We start from the raw sequence: 14,839 nt of genomic DNA on the forward strand, positions 1-14,839 counted from the left end.
GCCGGTCACATTTAAGGCTATCTCAGGTCTGAGCATCTTCAGCATAAGTCTGACCCTTTCTCTTTCTGTACTGACCAGCTCTGGACATAGGCGTGCTAATCGGTTAAATTTCTTCACGGCCTCATTCACTGATAGGTCACCTTGCCGAAACTCGGTGAACTCGTCGTAGTGTTTATTGGTCACCCACATATGAAAGAACTCTTCAAGGAATTCAGTCTCGAAGTCTGTCCATCTCATCTGATTCACCTGTCTCCTTGCTTTGACTCGGTCCCACCACATTCTGGCATCGCCTGTAAGGGAAAACGATGCACACTTAACCTTCTCGTGTTCGGGCCAATCTAAAAGCTCCACGATGCTTTCCACAGTCTTAAGCCACGCCTGAGCATCCCGTGCTCACAGTTTCCGGAGAAGGCTTCTGGCTTCAACCTCTGCCACTGAATCAGGTATGCCTCCTGTCGGACCACTGGAATAGGAGCTACCGGTGGTACCGGTGCCGGAGGTACTGGTACAGCCGCAGGTATAATAGGTACCGCATTCGGGTTCCCTGGTGGTGTAACAGGATTCCCTTGCTGATTCATCAATGAAGTGATCGTTTGTTGCTGTTCCGTGACCTGACGCTAGAGCTCGGTAATCACATGCATCAGATCGGGTGGAGGTACCGTCTCATCTGCTCGGGTAGTTCGTGTTCTAACCATGCTTTATCTTCAATAATCACAATATGCTAATATAAGTTATCGTTATTCATAACCAGGCTACCCTAAGGTTGTTATTGTTCCTAATCTACCATCATATATATCTAAGCTAAAAATGTGATAACTAAATAAATAAGATAATAAGCATGCATATTATCAAACATCATAAAGAAAATAGATCAAGCATAAATATCACATCAAAATAAAATTTAAGCATAAAATTCTTACTTGGAGCGGCAGGATAAAGGCTTGATGTGTGTGTAATGGAAGGTAGACCTGCTCTGATACCATACTGTAACGCCCGCCCTTCCAGGTAACACTAAGGCCACCCCGGAGGGACGGACGTCACTGAAACATAGACATCAATTACTAATGCATATGGATTCATGGCAGCGGAAGACTTATTTAAAATTTTTCTTTCTTTTATCATATGCATTTAGTTTACTTATCATGGCATGTGAATCAAAGCATACTGAACATTTCATCGTATCATCATCATTCTAACATGAATAAAATATCTAAGTGTATGAAATACTAGCTGAAATCATCATCATAAGCATAGGGTCCAACTTAGTTCACATGCACAACTTAACTAAATATAAGTTCCAAAACTTAAGTAGATCTATCCACCGAGTACTTCCACACACATCCATCACCTTTCCTGCTACTCCCCTTAATTGATCCATTCCTTGCCTTTATCTGCAGTACAAGGAAAACGTGTAGCTATAAGCCAAAGGCTTAGTGAGGTCATGAATAAGCCTATTTGAGTTCAAAACTTTAACCATAACCTATTTATCTCAACATGGCCGAAACATATCATAACATAACATGAGAGAAAGCGAACATAATATATCATATCACATAAGGAGCATAACATATCAAAGTATATCATGTGAGTGCATATCATGATTCATATCACATTCGTAAATATGTAGATGCAATATGTATATTTTTAAAACATGTATCATGGAATGCACATATGCATCATGCTTCTTTCAAAACATATAGTATATACTTGAATATCATATCAACATCAAACTTAATTAAGATATACAAGGCATTGTACAAGCCATACAGTCACCATACATGAAGAACTATTTGATCCAAATCTTTTCATAACATAAAGAGTGCTCTTGGTCCCAACTAAGGGAAGCAACTCTTTAGGCTTTTCTTCTTACATAAGCCATTCATACATGCATTATGAAACATAACATGTTCTTATCATAACATAAAGTATAACATGTCATTTTCATATCATCAAACATGGCATATCATCTCATGAACTTAGCATACATATCACGAACATGGCATATCATATCATGAGTCTAGCATATCATATCATTAACATGGCATATCATGTCATAAGTCTATCATATCATATCATGAACATGGCATATCATAAGGCATATTTTCATCATATCATGAAGCATGAAAGCTTAATCTACTCATATATCAAAGGCTACATATCATGAGAATACATAACATGTTTAGTTAGGTTTAAAATCCATCTTGGCCGAACCACATCAGTAGGTTTCATCCTCATTTCATTCCATATTAAGCATAGAACTTACCCACATAACATGTAAACTTGATCTAGACACATACAAGGCATTATACTTCATGAATAAGCATGTTTGAGTTCAAAACTCTAACCTTAATCCATTTATCTCAATTTGGCCGAAACATATCAGTAGGGTTCTTATATCATTTGGTTCCATATGAAGCATAAAACTTATCCACATAACATGTAAACTTGACCTAAGCACATACAAGGCATTATACTTCATGAATAAGCATGTTTGAGTTTAAAACTCTAACCCTAACCCATTTATTTCAATTTGGCCGAAACATATCAGTAGGGTTTCATATCATTCAATTCCATATGAAGCATACAACTTAAACATATAACATGCAAATTTGATCTAAGCATATACAAGGCACTATACAAGCATATACAAGGTATTATACTTCATTAATAAGCCTATTTGAGTTCAAAACTTTAACCCTAACCTATTTATCTCAACTTGGCCGAAACATATCAGTAGGGTTTCAAATTTGATCTAAGCATATACAAGACACTATACAAGCATATACAAGGCATTATACTTCATGAATAAGCCTATTTGAGTTCAAAACTTTAACCCTAACCTATTTATCTCAACTTGGCCGAAACATATCAGTAGGGTTTCATATCATTTTATTCCATATGAATCATATAACTTAACCATATAACATGCAAACTTAATCTAAGTATATACAAGGCATTGTACAAGCACATACAAGTCACCATACTTCATGAATGAGACTATTTGAGTTCAAAATTATAACCCTAACTTATTTATCTAAATTTGGCCGAAACATATCAGTAGGGTTTCATGATTTTTCATTCCATATCAAGCATAAAAAATTAAGTTATCCACATATAACTTTTCCTACATCATAAAAGAGTACAACTACTATGGTTTCTATGCAAAATTCTTGACCTAAGGCCTATAAGTCATGTTGGCCGAAACATATGTATAGAAATCTCCTTGTTTTTGTCACAACATGAAGAATGAGAACTTAACTATCAACACATAAAATTCACATATCATATAAGTATGAAATCAAGCATGTTCTCACAAGAAAAAGAACCTAGCCTTAACCCTCTTTTGTCTCTTGGCCGAAATATTCATAGTGAGGGTTTAGATTTCTTTTTTTTTTTTATAAAACATAACTTGAAACTTGTTGACCCTAAAAGATCATCCATCAAAACCCACAAGAAAATTTTACGGTTTTGAAAACTCTTGAAAAAAAACTTAACGATCGATTCGACAACAACTTGTACTGCAGTGAGGGGAATACTCACATCCTTCGCTAAATTCTCTAAGGAGGGAACCTTGCTTGTGAATCCTTCCTAGAGGAGAGCTTCCTTGCTCCTTGGTCTCGACAAGAGGATGAGAGGGAGAGAGAGGTCACGGTGAGGGAGAGTAGGAGGAGAATGAGAGCAAAAATGACAACTCATCTTTAATTTCCTCCTTTTATTCATTGTGAGAGGAGGAAGGAAAATATATTTTTCTTCCTCCTTTCTTTTACTCTCTTCATAATTAAGAGAAAGTCTAGATACATCCCTTCTTGGTGAGTAAGAAAGGAATATTCTAGAGCATCTCTTCATTAGAGAGGGAGAAGACAACTCTTACTTCTCCTTCTAAGAGAAGAGTCTTTTCTTCTTACATTTAATTATGGTTTCCCTCTATTTCCTAACAATAATTTCTCTTGGTCTAGTGGTTATCTTATTTAGGCATCTAATGAGAGATCTAGAGTTCAAGTCCTAGATCTTATGTATTTTTATTTCTATTTTGTTTGTTTAAGTGTTCGGCTAGGTGCAAAATTCAACTAAAGCATATATATTTTTCTTTATTCATGATAGAATATTCTAGAATTTTGATAAGGACCCTATGGGTGTTACGAGATGGGTTCAAGTTGTGGCTAGCCCTAGCTTGGAGCCCAAACAAGGGTGGTCGGCCACATTGAATTCAAAAGGAAGTTTTATTTTGTAAAATCTTTCCTTTTATAGAGATCCATTAAAAGGATTTAAAAGGATGATTTTACTATAAAACTTTTCTCTTTTAGATCGGTCATAAAAGGAAATAAAAGGAAGTTTAGTTTGTTGAAAACTTTCCTTTTATGTTGGTTTTAAAAGAGAATTTTAAAATTTTAAAATCTTTCCTTTTATAACTTTACAAAGGAATAAAAGAGATATTTTAAATCTTTCCTTATTTGTAGTTATCTATAATGTGAAAGAAAAATTTTAATTTTTCGATAAAACTTTCCTTTCTTGAAACCATGTTTTATTTTAAATCTTATCTTTTATAGATATCCATAAAAGGATTTAAAAGAGAGAGATTTTAATTTATAAAATATTCCTTTTAGAACTATCCACAAAAGAGATTTTTAAAAGAAACTTTAATTTTTGTTTAAAATATTTCCTTGCTTGGAGAACAAGCATGTGGCTGGCCATGACAAGAAGAAAAGGACGTTTTAATTTTTTTGTTTTAAAACTTTCCTTTTTAGTCATTAGCAAGAAATATAAGAAATTTTTAATTATGTTTAAAACTTTCCTTATTTGCCAAGACCAAGGAATATAAAAGAGATGGTAGAGGTGCTTCACCTCACAACAATATACATCTTCTATTCCTCTCCTCTCTTCCTTGGTGGTGTCCGACCCTTACTCTTTCTCTTTTCTCCTTTGTTTTCCCTCTTGGTGGCCGGTGGCATATTGGTGTGGAGATCTATTGATGGTTGAAGGAGAAGAAGAAGAGAAGGAGGTTCTCTTGTCTAGCATCCCTTGGAGGAAAGTTGGTGGCCGAACTTCGTCATCTCATGGAGAAAGTGTTACGCTCCGCAAGTGTACGGAAATGTCGCAAGTAATATAAAAGATTATCGTATCCACAGGGACTGGAATAAGCACTAGAAATGTCTCAATGCGAATTAGCTAAACAACTATCCAATCGTTTCAAAAGCAAAGTAAAGGTAAACAAATCTAATATTAGAGATCAACAAACAAGAGTTTAGTGTTTTGGGTTATGATAAAGGGAGATTCTAGGAGTTTTGGTTTCTTTGTAAGATTTCTTGAATGTAAATGGTTCACCAATTCTTATTCCTCAATTGCCAAACATGTAGAAAGTTGCCGGTTCCCTCTTGCAATAGACAACCGGCTAAGGACTGAGAAATGTATCTAAATAGGATTAATTAGACATGAACCTACGTTGTCCTTACACAGAAGCGCACCTATTACTATGTCTTCCTCGGATATCAACATAGAAGCCCACAACTTATTAATCTATAAAGATACAAGAAGCTAATCATAGAATCCATCCTACTCTCTTGAATATTCCTATTTCCTCTTCAAGATTATCTCTCAAACGTCCTTACACGGGCTTGCACCTGTCACGTGGATCCCTCGGATGATCGAGTGAGAGTTTATCCTTACCAAGTCTATAAGAAATCCAAACAATCAATCAAGAATGAGAATTAAGCACAAAGCACCATCAATCATTCAAGATCTAATTGATACAAGCAAGATAATGTCATTGAAACAAGAAAATGGCAAATCCATAAGAGATTACATCAATCCATCATACAAATACTCCCTTAATCCTAGAATACAAGATCTACTCCATGAATCGAGGAAGAAAACCCGAAAGAATAGAGATTACAAGCATTCCTTGAATCCCCAATCCAAGAAAACAAGAAGAGGGGAAAAGAGAAAACTTATCTACAAAGAAGCTTCGTCTTCGGATCCAATCCACGCTCCGGAGTCGAAATCGTCGAGATCTCCCTTAGAATTGCCCAGAAATCCTCCCAAGAATGGGAGGAAACCACCAAATCTTGCTTTCTCCCAAAAGGGGAGAGATCCCTTTTCAATTCATGAAGAAGGGTTTAAATAGAGGAGGGAATCGGGCGCCACACGGCCCCGTGACATGGCCGTGTGAGATTCACACGGCCATGTCCAGTTCCCTCTCTGCCAAAGCTGCACGGTCGTGTGACTCCACACGGCCAGAACCCCTCTGCTCTCTGGAAATGCTACACGGTCGTGTGGTGCACACGGCCACAGCCTGCTTGGTCTCTGGAAGTCTCACACGGCCGTGTAGATCCACACGGCCATGTAAGGCTTCTGCTCTGGTTGGCTTCAAATCTTGACACGGCCGTGCGAGGTTCACACGGCCATGTCATCTTCCTCTTCTGTTGGTGCCAAACTCCACACGGCCCGAGCTCCATCCCAGTGCATGGCCGTGTGATGTACACGGCCTGGTGCTTTCTCCCTTTGTTTCCTCCAAGGCTTGCCCAAAGATGTAAATTCTTCACCAAATCGACTCGCGTACAGTAAATGCACAAAAAGCAGATCTCCGAATCAAAAGAGTAAATATGCTAAAAGGAAAGCTGGAAGTATACAAATGCATAGATCAAGCATGCTCAAAGTATGTAAATGTGCGTAAAAACATGCATAAAAGAGTATATAATCTACGCACATCACACCCCCAGACTTAAACCTTTGCTTGTCCTCAAGCAAAATGCTGCAGTCTAAATTCATATGTTCTACAACACATTCATAAAACCCAGTGCACTTTCCTAACTCTATCAAAAAGTTTCATTAACAAGCTTGATCATTGAAACAAGTAAAGTATGGTTCAAGCATAAGAATCTTGTGCGCAGTGTAAAAGTCAAGTCGTCATCAAATTTGAATTCCTAATGTTTCCAGTGAAAGAAAAGTAACCAGTGATAGGCACTTACTTACCATTCACTTGGTTCATATTTCTCAACTAACCCAAGGTCTCAAAGGTGTGCTCAATCTCAAGGGAAGCTAAGCAGTCATTTCCCCAGTAACCTAACTCGGTCTCAAAGGGGTGACTTGCTAGATTCCACTCATGACAACTGTTTTTTATATCCCTTATTGTTCATTTTTTCATTTTTTTTTTATAAGTGTTTGCATTGTGCAAAATTTATTCATAAATGTACTTTTAGCACACATGTTGGGATATTTTTATTTTTCCAAATGAGCTTTAATGATTTGAGCCTCATCCAGTAACCAAAATGAAAGTTGAGAAATCACCATGGAAACCAAGTACTAAGCAAACAAGATGAATCATGACTATTTCAATGACATCAACTATTCAAGCATCAAGCACAAGTGTAGTGAAAATAAAATCCTTAAGGTTGAACCAAAACTAAAACTCATCACCATAAGATTCTTAGCTTGTTTCATGCTACCCATGATAGAAAAAAGAACTACACATAGTTTACTAGTAGCATCATGCGAACATCATAAATCGAGACAATAATCGTGCTAACATTTCACTTGAATCCAAGAAAACATATAAGTGAAGATTTGATGTTCTCAAAATTTTTTTACCATGATTATTTCAAAAACAAGCAAAATAAAGCAACAAGCAATGAAAATAAGAACCAACATGAAAAACTAATCAAAAACTAAAAACTAAAAACCAAACTAAACAATACATGACACCCCCCCAGACTTAAACTTTTCATCGTCCCGATGAAATCAATATGGTGGAGGAGGTGGAGGTGGACGAGGGAAAGGAGGTCTACGACGTGGTTGGCCAATAGGAAAACTAGGAAAACCTGGAATCTCACCCAAAGATCTATGATACTCATATAAAGCATCAACTTGTTGGCTAGTAAGCGTCATACTCTGCATAAAATCTCTCATCCTAGCCTGATCAGTATCATAATCCTGCACAAACTCAGCCACTTGACCTTGAAAATTCCTCGTAAACTGAAAATGATTTTGTACCTCCCTAAACTGATCATCAGATAAAGAGAAGCGCCCCTCCAACATTTTTCGTTGGGAATCTTGCTTCTCATGAAGTGATTCTAGAGACATACGAAAATCTGAAAAATCAAACCTAGAAGATCCCGTGCCATATGTAAAAGAATGCCTAGCAAGCTCCATAAAGCTAGAAGGCTGCGTATGTCCAGATGACGAGGGTTCATTATGTGGCTCAGTGTCTCCAGGTATAGAAGGGTTATCCTCAAAATCTAACTCAGAAATTACCCAATTAGCCCGGTTACGAATAGTAGTTCGTTCAGGAAAAGGAAGGGGTAAAGGAGAACCACTCCTCCTAGGAAACGCGAAACCATTCTCATCCCGAATGATCATTTTCATAGCAAGACACGTATCAATGTCAATCATGTCATTACCATGAATTATTTCCAACCCATCAACATCAAGATTTAAATTACAAGCTATTCGGGTAATCAAACCACCAAAAACAATTGATCTCGATGATGCCCTAGCTGATCTCAATAATGTTTGAACAAAATGAAAACCAGAGTCAAATTCAACCTTATAAAGCATAGCCCATAAAGCATAAAGCTCTATCTTCTTAACCACCCCATCACTCTCTCCCCTACCAAAAATAGTTTTACTCATGACTCTATGTAGATACCTAAAGATGGGGTTTTGCATATGGGAGGCCTTAGCTCTTGAAGGCTCATAAGGTTGATCTAACCCAGTTATTGCATTCCAAAAATGATTCCAATTAAACCTTGGGTCAAACCTACGAGGGCTACCGGTGGTTATTCCAAAACAAGAATTAAAGTCACTAAATGCCCATAGAAATTCTTGATTCATTAATCTAAAAGAGATTTTTCCAAAATAATAATCTTCATTAGTAAAATGGACATCCAATGAACTTAAAAATTCCAAAACAAGACGAGGATATGTAGGCAAATGTGTGTACATAATATCACTCCAATCCAAAAACCCAATCATCAAATCTACATCTTACCTAATTCCAAGCATATCAAGAACAGTTGGGTCCATATATCTAGTACACACTATCTTTCTATTGACAAGAATTGCAAATCTAGTTACTTGATCATCATTTCTGAACACGATATTGAATTCATTGTCATTACCTTCGTTGCGTGAAGTTCTTTTGCCTTTGCCCTTCACTGGTTGTTTTCCTTTGTCCCTTGATGGCTCCTTCTCCTTGTCTCCACTGGATCCAACACCTCCTTTGCGAAGTCTCTTCAAAATATTGGACATCTTAATGAGTTTAGATAGGGGAAGAATTATCTAGAGTTGTGGAACTCAAAGAACAAAACTTCAAAGAACAAAAGATCTTAGGTTAAGAGAACAAAAAGTCCAAGTCTTAGAGAGGAGGAGAATCGGATCTAAGAGATCTTGAGAGATTAGAGAGGAGTTTTTAAGAGAATGGGAGAGAAAGATATGTTTTGGAGAGTTGGGGGTGTGCGGAACACGGCCAAGATCTGGCCGTGCTAGGTAAGAAGAAGACTTTAATAGTTCTCCCACACGGGCCGTGTAGATCTACACGGCCTCCCCATCTTTCCTCTCGGGATTCTTTACACGGGCCGTGTAAATCCACACGGCCTCCCCCTCTTCCTTCTCTGGATTCCTAGCATGGCCGTGTCTGGGACACGGCCCCTTCCCTTTCTTCTCTGGATTCCAGTCACGGGCCGTGTCTGAGACACGGCCTAAACATCTTCTTTCACGGGTTTCTTCGCACGGCCGTGTCGGGGACACGGCCTATTCATCTTTCTCCTCGGAAGATGCTACACGGCCGTGTCTGGATGACACGGCCTAAGTACTTCCCGTCTCTGCAACTTTTGCCTGGCCGTGTATAGCACACGGCCGAGCTCCATTTTGCATCTAACCTGAAAACAAAATCAAAAGAATTCATCAAACTAAAAGAAATTTAGATGCAGATCAAAACTCACTAAAAAAAAACCCTTGGGTTGCCTCCTAAGAAGCGCTTGTTTAAGGTCTTTAGCTCGACCAAACTTTATCATTCGCTTCTTTTCCTCGCCCTTGGAGGACAGACATACTTTTCATTTTTGTTGGGAGATCTTCTCCCAACATCCTCCACCACATTGTCTCCTTCATTTGGTGGCCTTCCATGAGGATGGAAATTCCATTCCTCAAGTTTATAAATGCTTGTCCTGCTACAAGCATTTAAAAGAGATGAGACATGGTTAGAGATATTAGATAAATCATATTCCAACTTTTCCTTACCAATTACCAAAGAAAGCTTATGATTTTTGACATCAATTATAGCTCCAGCCGTAGCAAGGAAAGGTCTTCCTAATATGATAGGAATCCTAGGGTCCTCTTCCATGTCCAACACAACAAAATCTGTGGGAATAACGTTTCCATCCACCTCTACCGGCACATCCTCTATTATACCCAAAGGGTACCTGCAGGAATGATCGGCAAGTTGAAGTGTCATAGTAGTAAGTTTAATATTTTTGAGACCTAATTTATTACAAATTGAATAGGGAATGAGGCTAACACTCGCCCCCAAATCACAAAAAGCTTTTTCAAAAAATTCTTTTCCTATGTTGCAAGGAATATAAAAGCTCCCTGGGTCCTTCAGTTTTGGAGAAGTGTTCTTCTCAAAAATAGCACTACATTCCTCACTAAGCGCAATGGTCTCGACCTCTCCTCTTCTTCTCTTATTTGACATGAGATCCTTCAGAAATTTGGCAAATCTAGGCATTTGTAGAATAGCATCAATAAGTGGTACCTCTACACAAATTTCCTTAACTTTTTCTAGAAACTTGCCAAATTCTTCATCCTTCTTGAGCATTGTAAGTCTCTGAGGAAAAGGGAAAGCTTTGCTCTGATGGTTCAGTGGAAGAGTCTCTTCAACCTCAATGGTACTCTCCTCATTAGCTTGAATCTGATTTGGTATAGGAGGAGAGAGCTCTTCTTCTTTTTGTTTCCCTTTTGAAGCAGTCACTTGGGAGTCTCCCAAGGTCCGTCCGCTCCTAAGCTCAATCCTATTGCAATGCTCCATAGGATTCACATCAGGTTTTCCTGGTAGCTGTCCTGGTGCTCTGGATGATGAGGAAGCTAGTTGGGCAATTTGACTATCCTGGATCTTTTGATGCTTTTCAGAATTATCCATTCTCTGAATGAGCTTTGCTAAATCTTGCTTCATTTCATTCTGATTTGAGATAATTTCTTCAAGCATCTTTTCAACATTTGACTTTGGTAAGCCTTGAGAAGATAGATGTTGAGAATTTTGTTGCCCAGCTTGAAAATTTGGTCTTGCCTCCATAGATGGTCCTTGATCTTGATTCTTTCTGGAAGAAAAATTTGGATGACTCTTCCATCCAGGGTTATAAGTATTTGAGTATGGGTTGTTCTGCCTTTGATTGTAACTCATGATTGCATCGCATTGTTCAAGTTGATTGATTTGTGCAGTGATAGCTCCCAATGGACATGAGTCATTTGAATGCTCTGAACTCCCACATACTTCACAAGATGTACTAATAGCATTGACCATATTAGCACTAGTCCCCATATTCTCAAATTTCTTTGTAAGAGCATCCAATTTTACAAACAAAAGAGTGACTGCATCTACATCAAACTTCCCTGATGCTTTAATTGTTGGGTTTACAGAGGAGTAGCCACCACTTCTTTCATTTTCCCATTGATGATGATTTTGTGCTACACTTTCAATGATTTCTTCGGCTTCATCTAATCTTTTATTCATAAGTGCCCCTCCAGCAGCTGAATCAAGGGACACTTTGGTATGATAATTGATACCATTATAAAAAGTGTGCAACACTAACCATCTTTCCAACCCATGATGTGGGCATTGTCTGAGCATACTATTATATCTATCCCATGCTTCAAAAAGATATTCTGAGTCAGTTTGCTTGAAGCTTGCAATTAAATTCCTCATATGAGCTGTTTTGCTTGGTGGGTAGAACTTATCAAGAAACTGTTGCTCGCACTGCTCCCAAGTGTTGATGCTATTAGGGGCCAAAGAATTCAACCATTGCTTTTCCCTATCTCTTAGAGAAAACCCAAATAACAGTAATCTAACTGCATCTGAAGGAACTCCATTCATTTTCATGGTCCCACATATTTCATAAAAGACCTCTAAATGTTGATTGGGGTCTTCATGAGGTCCTCCACCAAATTGGTTCTGCTGCACCATAGATATGATTGCGGGTTTGATCTCAAAGTTATTAGCCTCCACTGAAGGTCTTGAAATACTAGATCGGAAACCTCTTGCATAGGGTGCTGCATAGTCCTTGAGTGGTCTATTTGCCATGTTCAAATGTTCATGTTCTTCAATTTGCCTTTGCAGAATTCTTCTTTTATGGAAAGTTCTGTCAATCTCAGGGTCAAAAGGAAAGAATTCTCCTGCAAAGTTAGATCTTCGCATACACAAGAACAAGATAACAATTGACAATTCAACATAAAAGAAAAATAAAAGAATCAAAAATGCAGAATTGAATTTGTACACAAAGAATTAGCAAGAAGTGAAAGTTATACAAAAAAGTAAAAAAAAACAGAAATCTAATGATTAGTTACAACTATGCAATATGAAAGGAAAACAAATGTTATGTTTAGTCTAACTCAATTGATAATTCCTAATGTTATAGCGCAGTCCCCGGCAACGGCGCCAAAAACTTGTTACGCTCCGCAAGTGTACGGAAATGTCGCAAGTAATATAAAAGATTATCGTATCCACAGGGACTAGAATAAGCACTAGAAATGTCTCAATGCGAATTAGCTAAACAACTATCCAATCGTTTCAAAAGCAAAGTAAAGGTAAACAAATCTAATATTAGAGATCAACAAACAAGAGTTTAGTGTTTTGGGTTATGATAAAGGGAGATTCTAGGAGTTTCGGTTTCTTTGTAAGATTTCTTGAATGTAAATGGTTCACCAATTCTTATTCCTCAATTGCCAAACATGTAGAAAGTTGCCGGTTCCCTCTTGCAATAGACAACCGGCTAAGGACTGAGAAATGTATCTAAATAGGATTAATTAGACATGAACCTACGTTGTCCTTACACAGAAGCGCACCTATTACTATGCCTTCCTCGGATATCAACATAGAAGCCCACAACTTATTAATCTATAAAGATACAAGAAGCTAATCATAGAATCCATCCTACTCTCTTGAATATTCCTATTTCCTCTTCAAGATTATCTCTCAAACGTCCTTACACGGGCTTGCACCTGTCACGTGGATCCCTCGGATGATCGAGTGAGAGTTTATCCTTACCAAGTCCATAAGAAATCCAAACAATCAATCAAGAATGAGAATTAAGCACAAACCACCATCAATCATTCAAGATCTAATTGATACAAGCAAGATAATGTCATTGAAACAAGAAAATGGCAAATCCATAAGAGATTACATCAATTCATCATAAAAATACTCCCTTAATCCTAGAATACAAGATCTACTCCATGAATCGAGGAAGAAAACCCGAAAGAATAGAGATTACAAGCATTCCTTGAATCCCCAATCCAAGAAAATAAGAAGAGGGGAAAAGAGAAAACTTATCTACAAAGAAGCTTCGTCTTCGGATCCAATCCACGCTCCGGAACGAAATCGTCGAGATCTTCCTTAGAATTGCCCAGAAATCCTCCCAAGAATGGGAGGAAACCACCAAATCTTGCTTTCTCCCAAAAGGGGAGAGACCCCTTTTCAATTCATGAAGAAGGGTTTAAATAGAGGAGGGAATCGGGCGCCACACGGCCCCGTGACACGGCCGTGTGAGATTCACACGGCCATGTCCAGTTCCCTCTCTGCCAAAGCTGCACGGTCGTGTGACTCCACACGGCCAGAACCCCTCTGCTCTCTGGAAATGCTACACGGCCGTTTGGTGCACACGGCCACAGCCTGCTTGGTCTCTGGAAGTCTCACACGGCCGTGTAGATCCACACGGCCATGTAAGGCTTCTGCTCTGGTTGGCTTCAAATCTTGACACGGCCGTGCGAGGTTCACACGGCCATGTCATCTTCCTCTTCTGTTGGTGCCAAACTCCACACGGCCCGAGCTCCATCCCAGTGCATGGCCGTGTGAGGTACACGGCCTAGTGCTTTCTCCCTTTGTTTCCTCCAAGGCTTGCCCAAAGATGTAAATTCTTCACCAAATCGACTCCTGCGTACAGTAAATGCACAAAAAGCAGATCTCCAAACCAAAAGAGTAAATATGCTAAAAGGAAAGCTGGAAGTATACAAATGCATAGATCAAGCATGCTCAAAGTATGTAAATGTGCGTAAAAACATGCATAAAAGAGTATATAATCTACGCACATCAGAAAGTTGGTGGCCGAAACATGAAAGGAAGAAGAAGGCTTGGGTGGATTCTCATCTTGGTAGATCGTTGCCCACACGACGTTCGAGATAAGAAGAGGAATACAATAGAAGATCAAGAGGTCAATAAGTTACAAGAGGTATAACTAGTTATTAGTTTTCGCATCATAACTAGATCATCTTTTGTATAGATCTTGAAAAACCAAACACAAGAGATTATCGGTTTTAATTATCATTTTTGTTATCAATTTTCGTTTCAATTTCATGTTTCGATAATGTGTTTCTATTAAGGTCTCTATTGTTAAACCTTGTTTACTGTGAGAAGTTAAAATATCTGATTTCTTTGAAAGACTTTTGTCTAGGCAGTGGTGGATGATCCCACACCCAAGAAGGCCTAATGCCTCATCACGTTTGACCTGGAAGTCGATCCTTGAAATAGATATTTGATCAACTTCTGTAATATGGTTTAACTTAGGAAGATCACATCGGTTGAACTTGAAGTAAGAATGTTAAGTTTCGTTCCCAATTCAAGTTTAACTTCTAAAGGGAAAAT

General features: G+C 38.3%; 1 non-coding gene across 1 annotated transcript; it reads left to right on the forward strand.

Moving 5' to 3' along the window:
- Positions 1 to 11,804: 11,804 nt before the first annotated feature.
- LOC121983561 lies at positions 11,805 to 11,910 on the forward strand. Its single transcript, XR_006112600.1, has one exon. It is a non-coding gene; the product is annotated as a small nucleolar RNA R71 (small nucleolar RNA).
- Positions 11,911 to 14,839: the final 2,929 nt, after the last annotated feature.

This window comes from Zingiber officinale, chromosome 5A, assembly GCF_018446385.1.
Source record: "Zingiber officinale cultivar Zhangliang chromosome 5A, Zo_v1.1, whole genome shotgun sequence".
Taxonomy (NCBI): domain Eukaryota; kingdom Viridiplantae; phylum Streptophyta; class Magnoliopsida; order Zingiberales; family Zingiberaceae; genus Zingiber; species Zingiber officinale.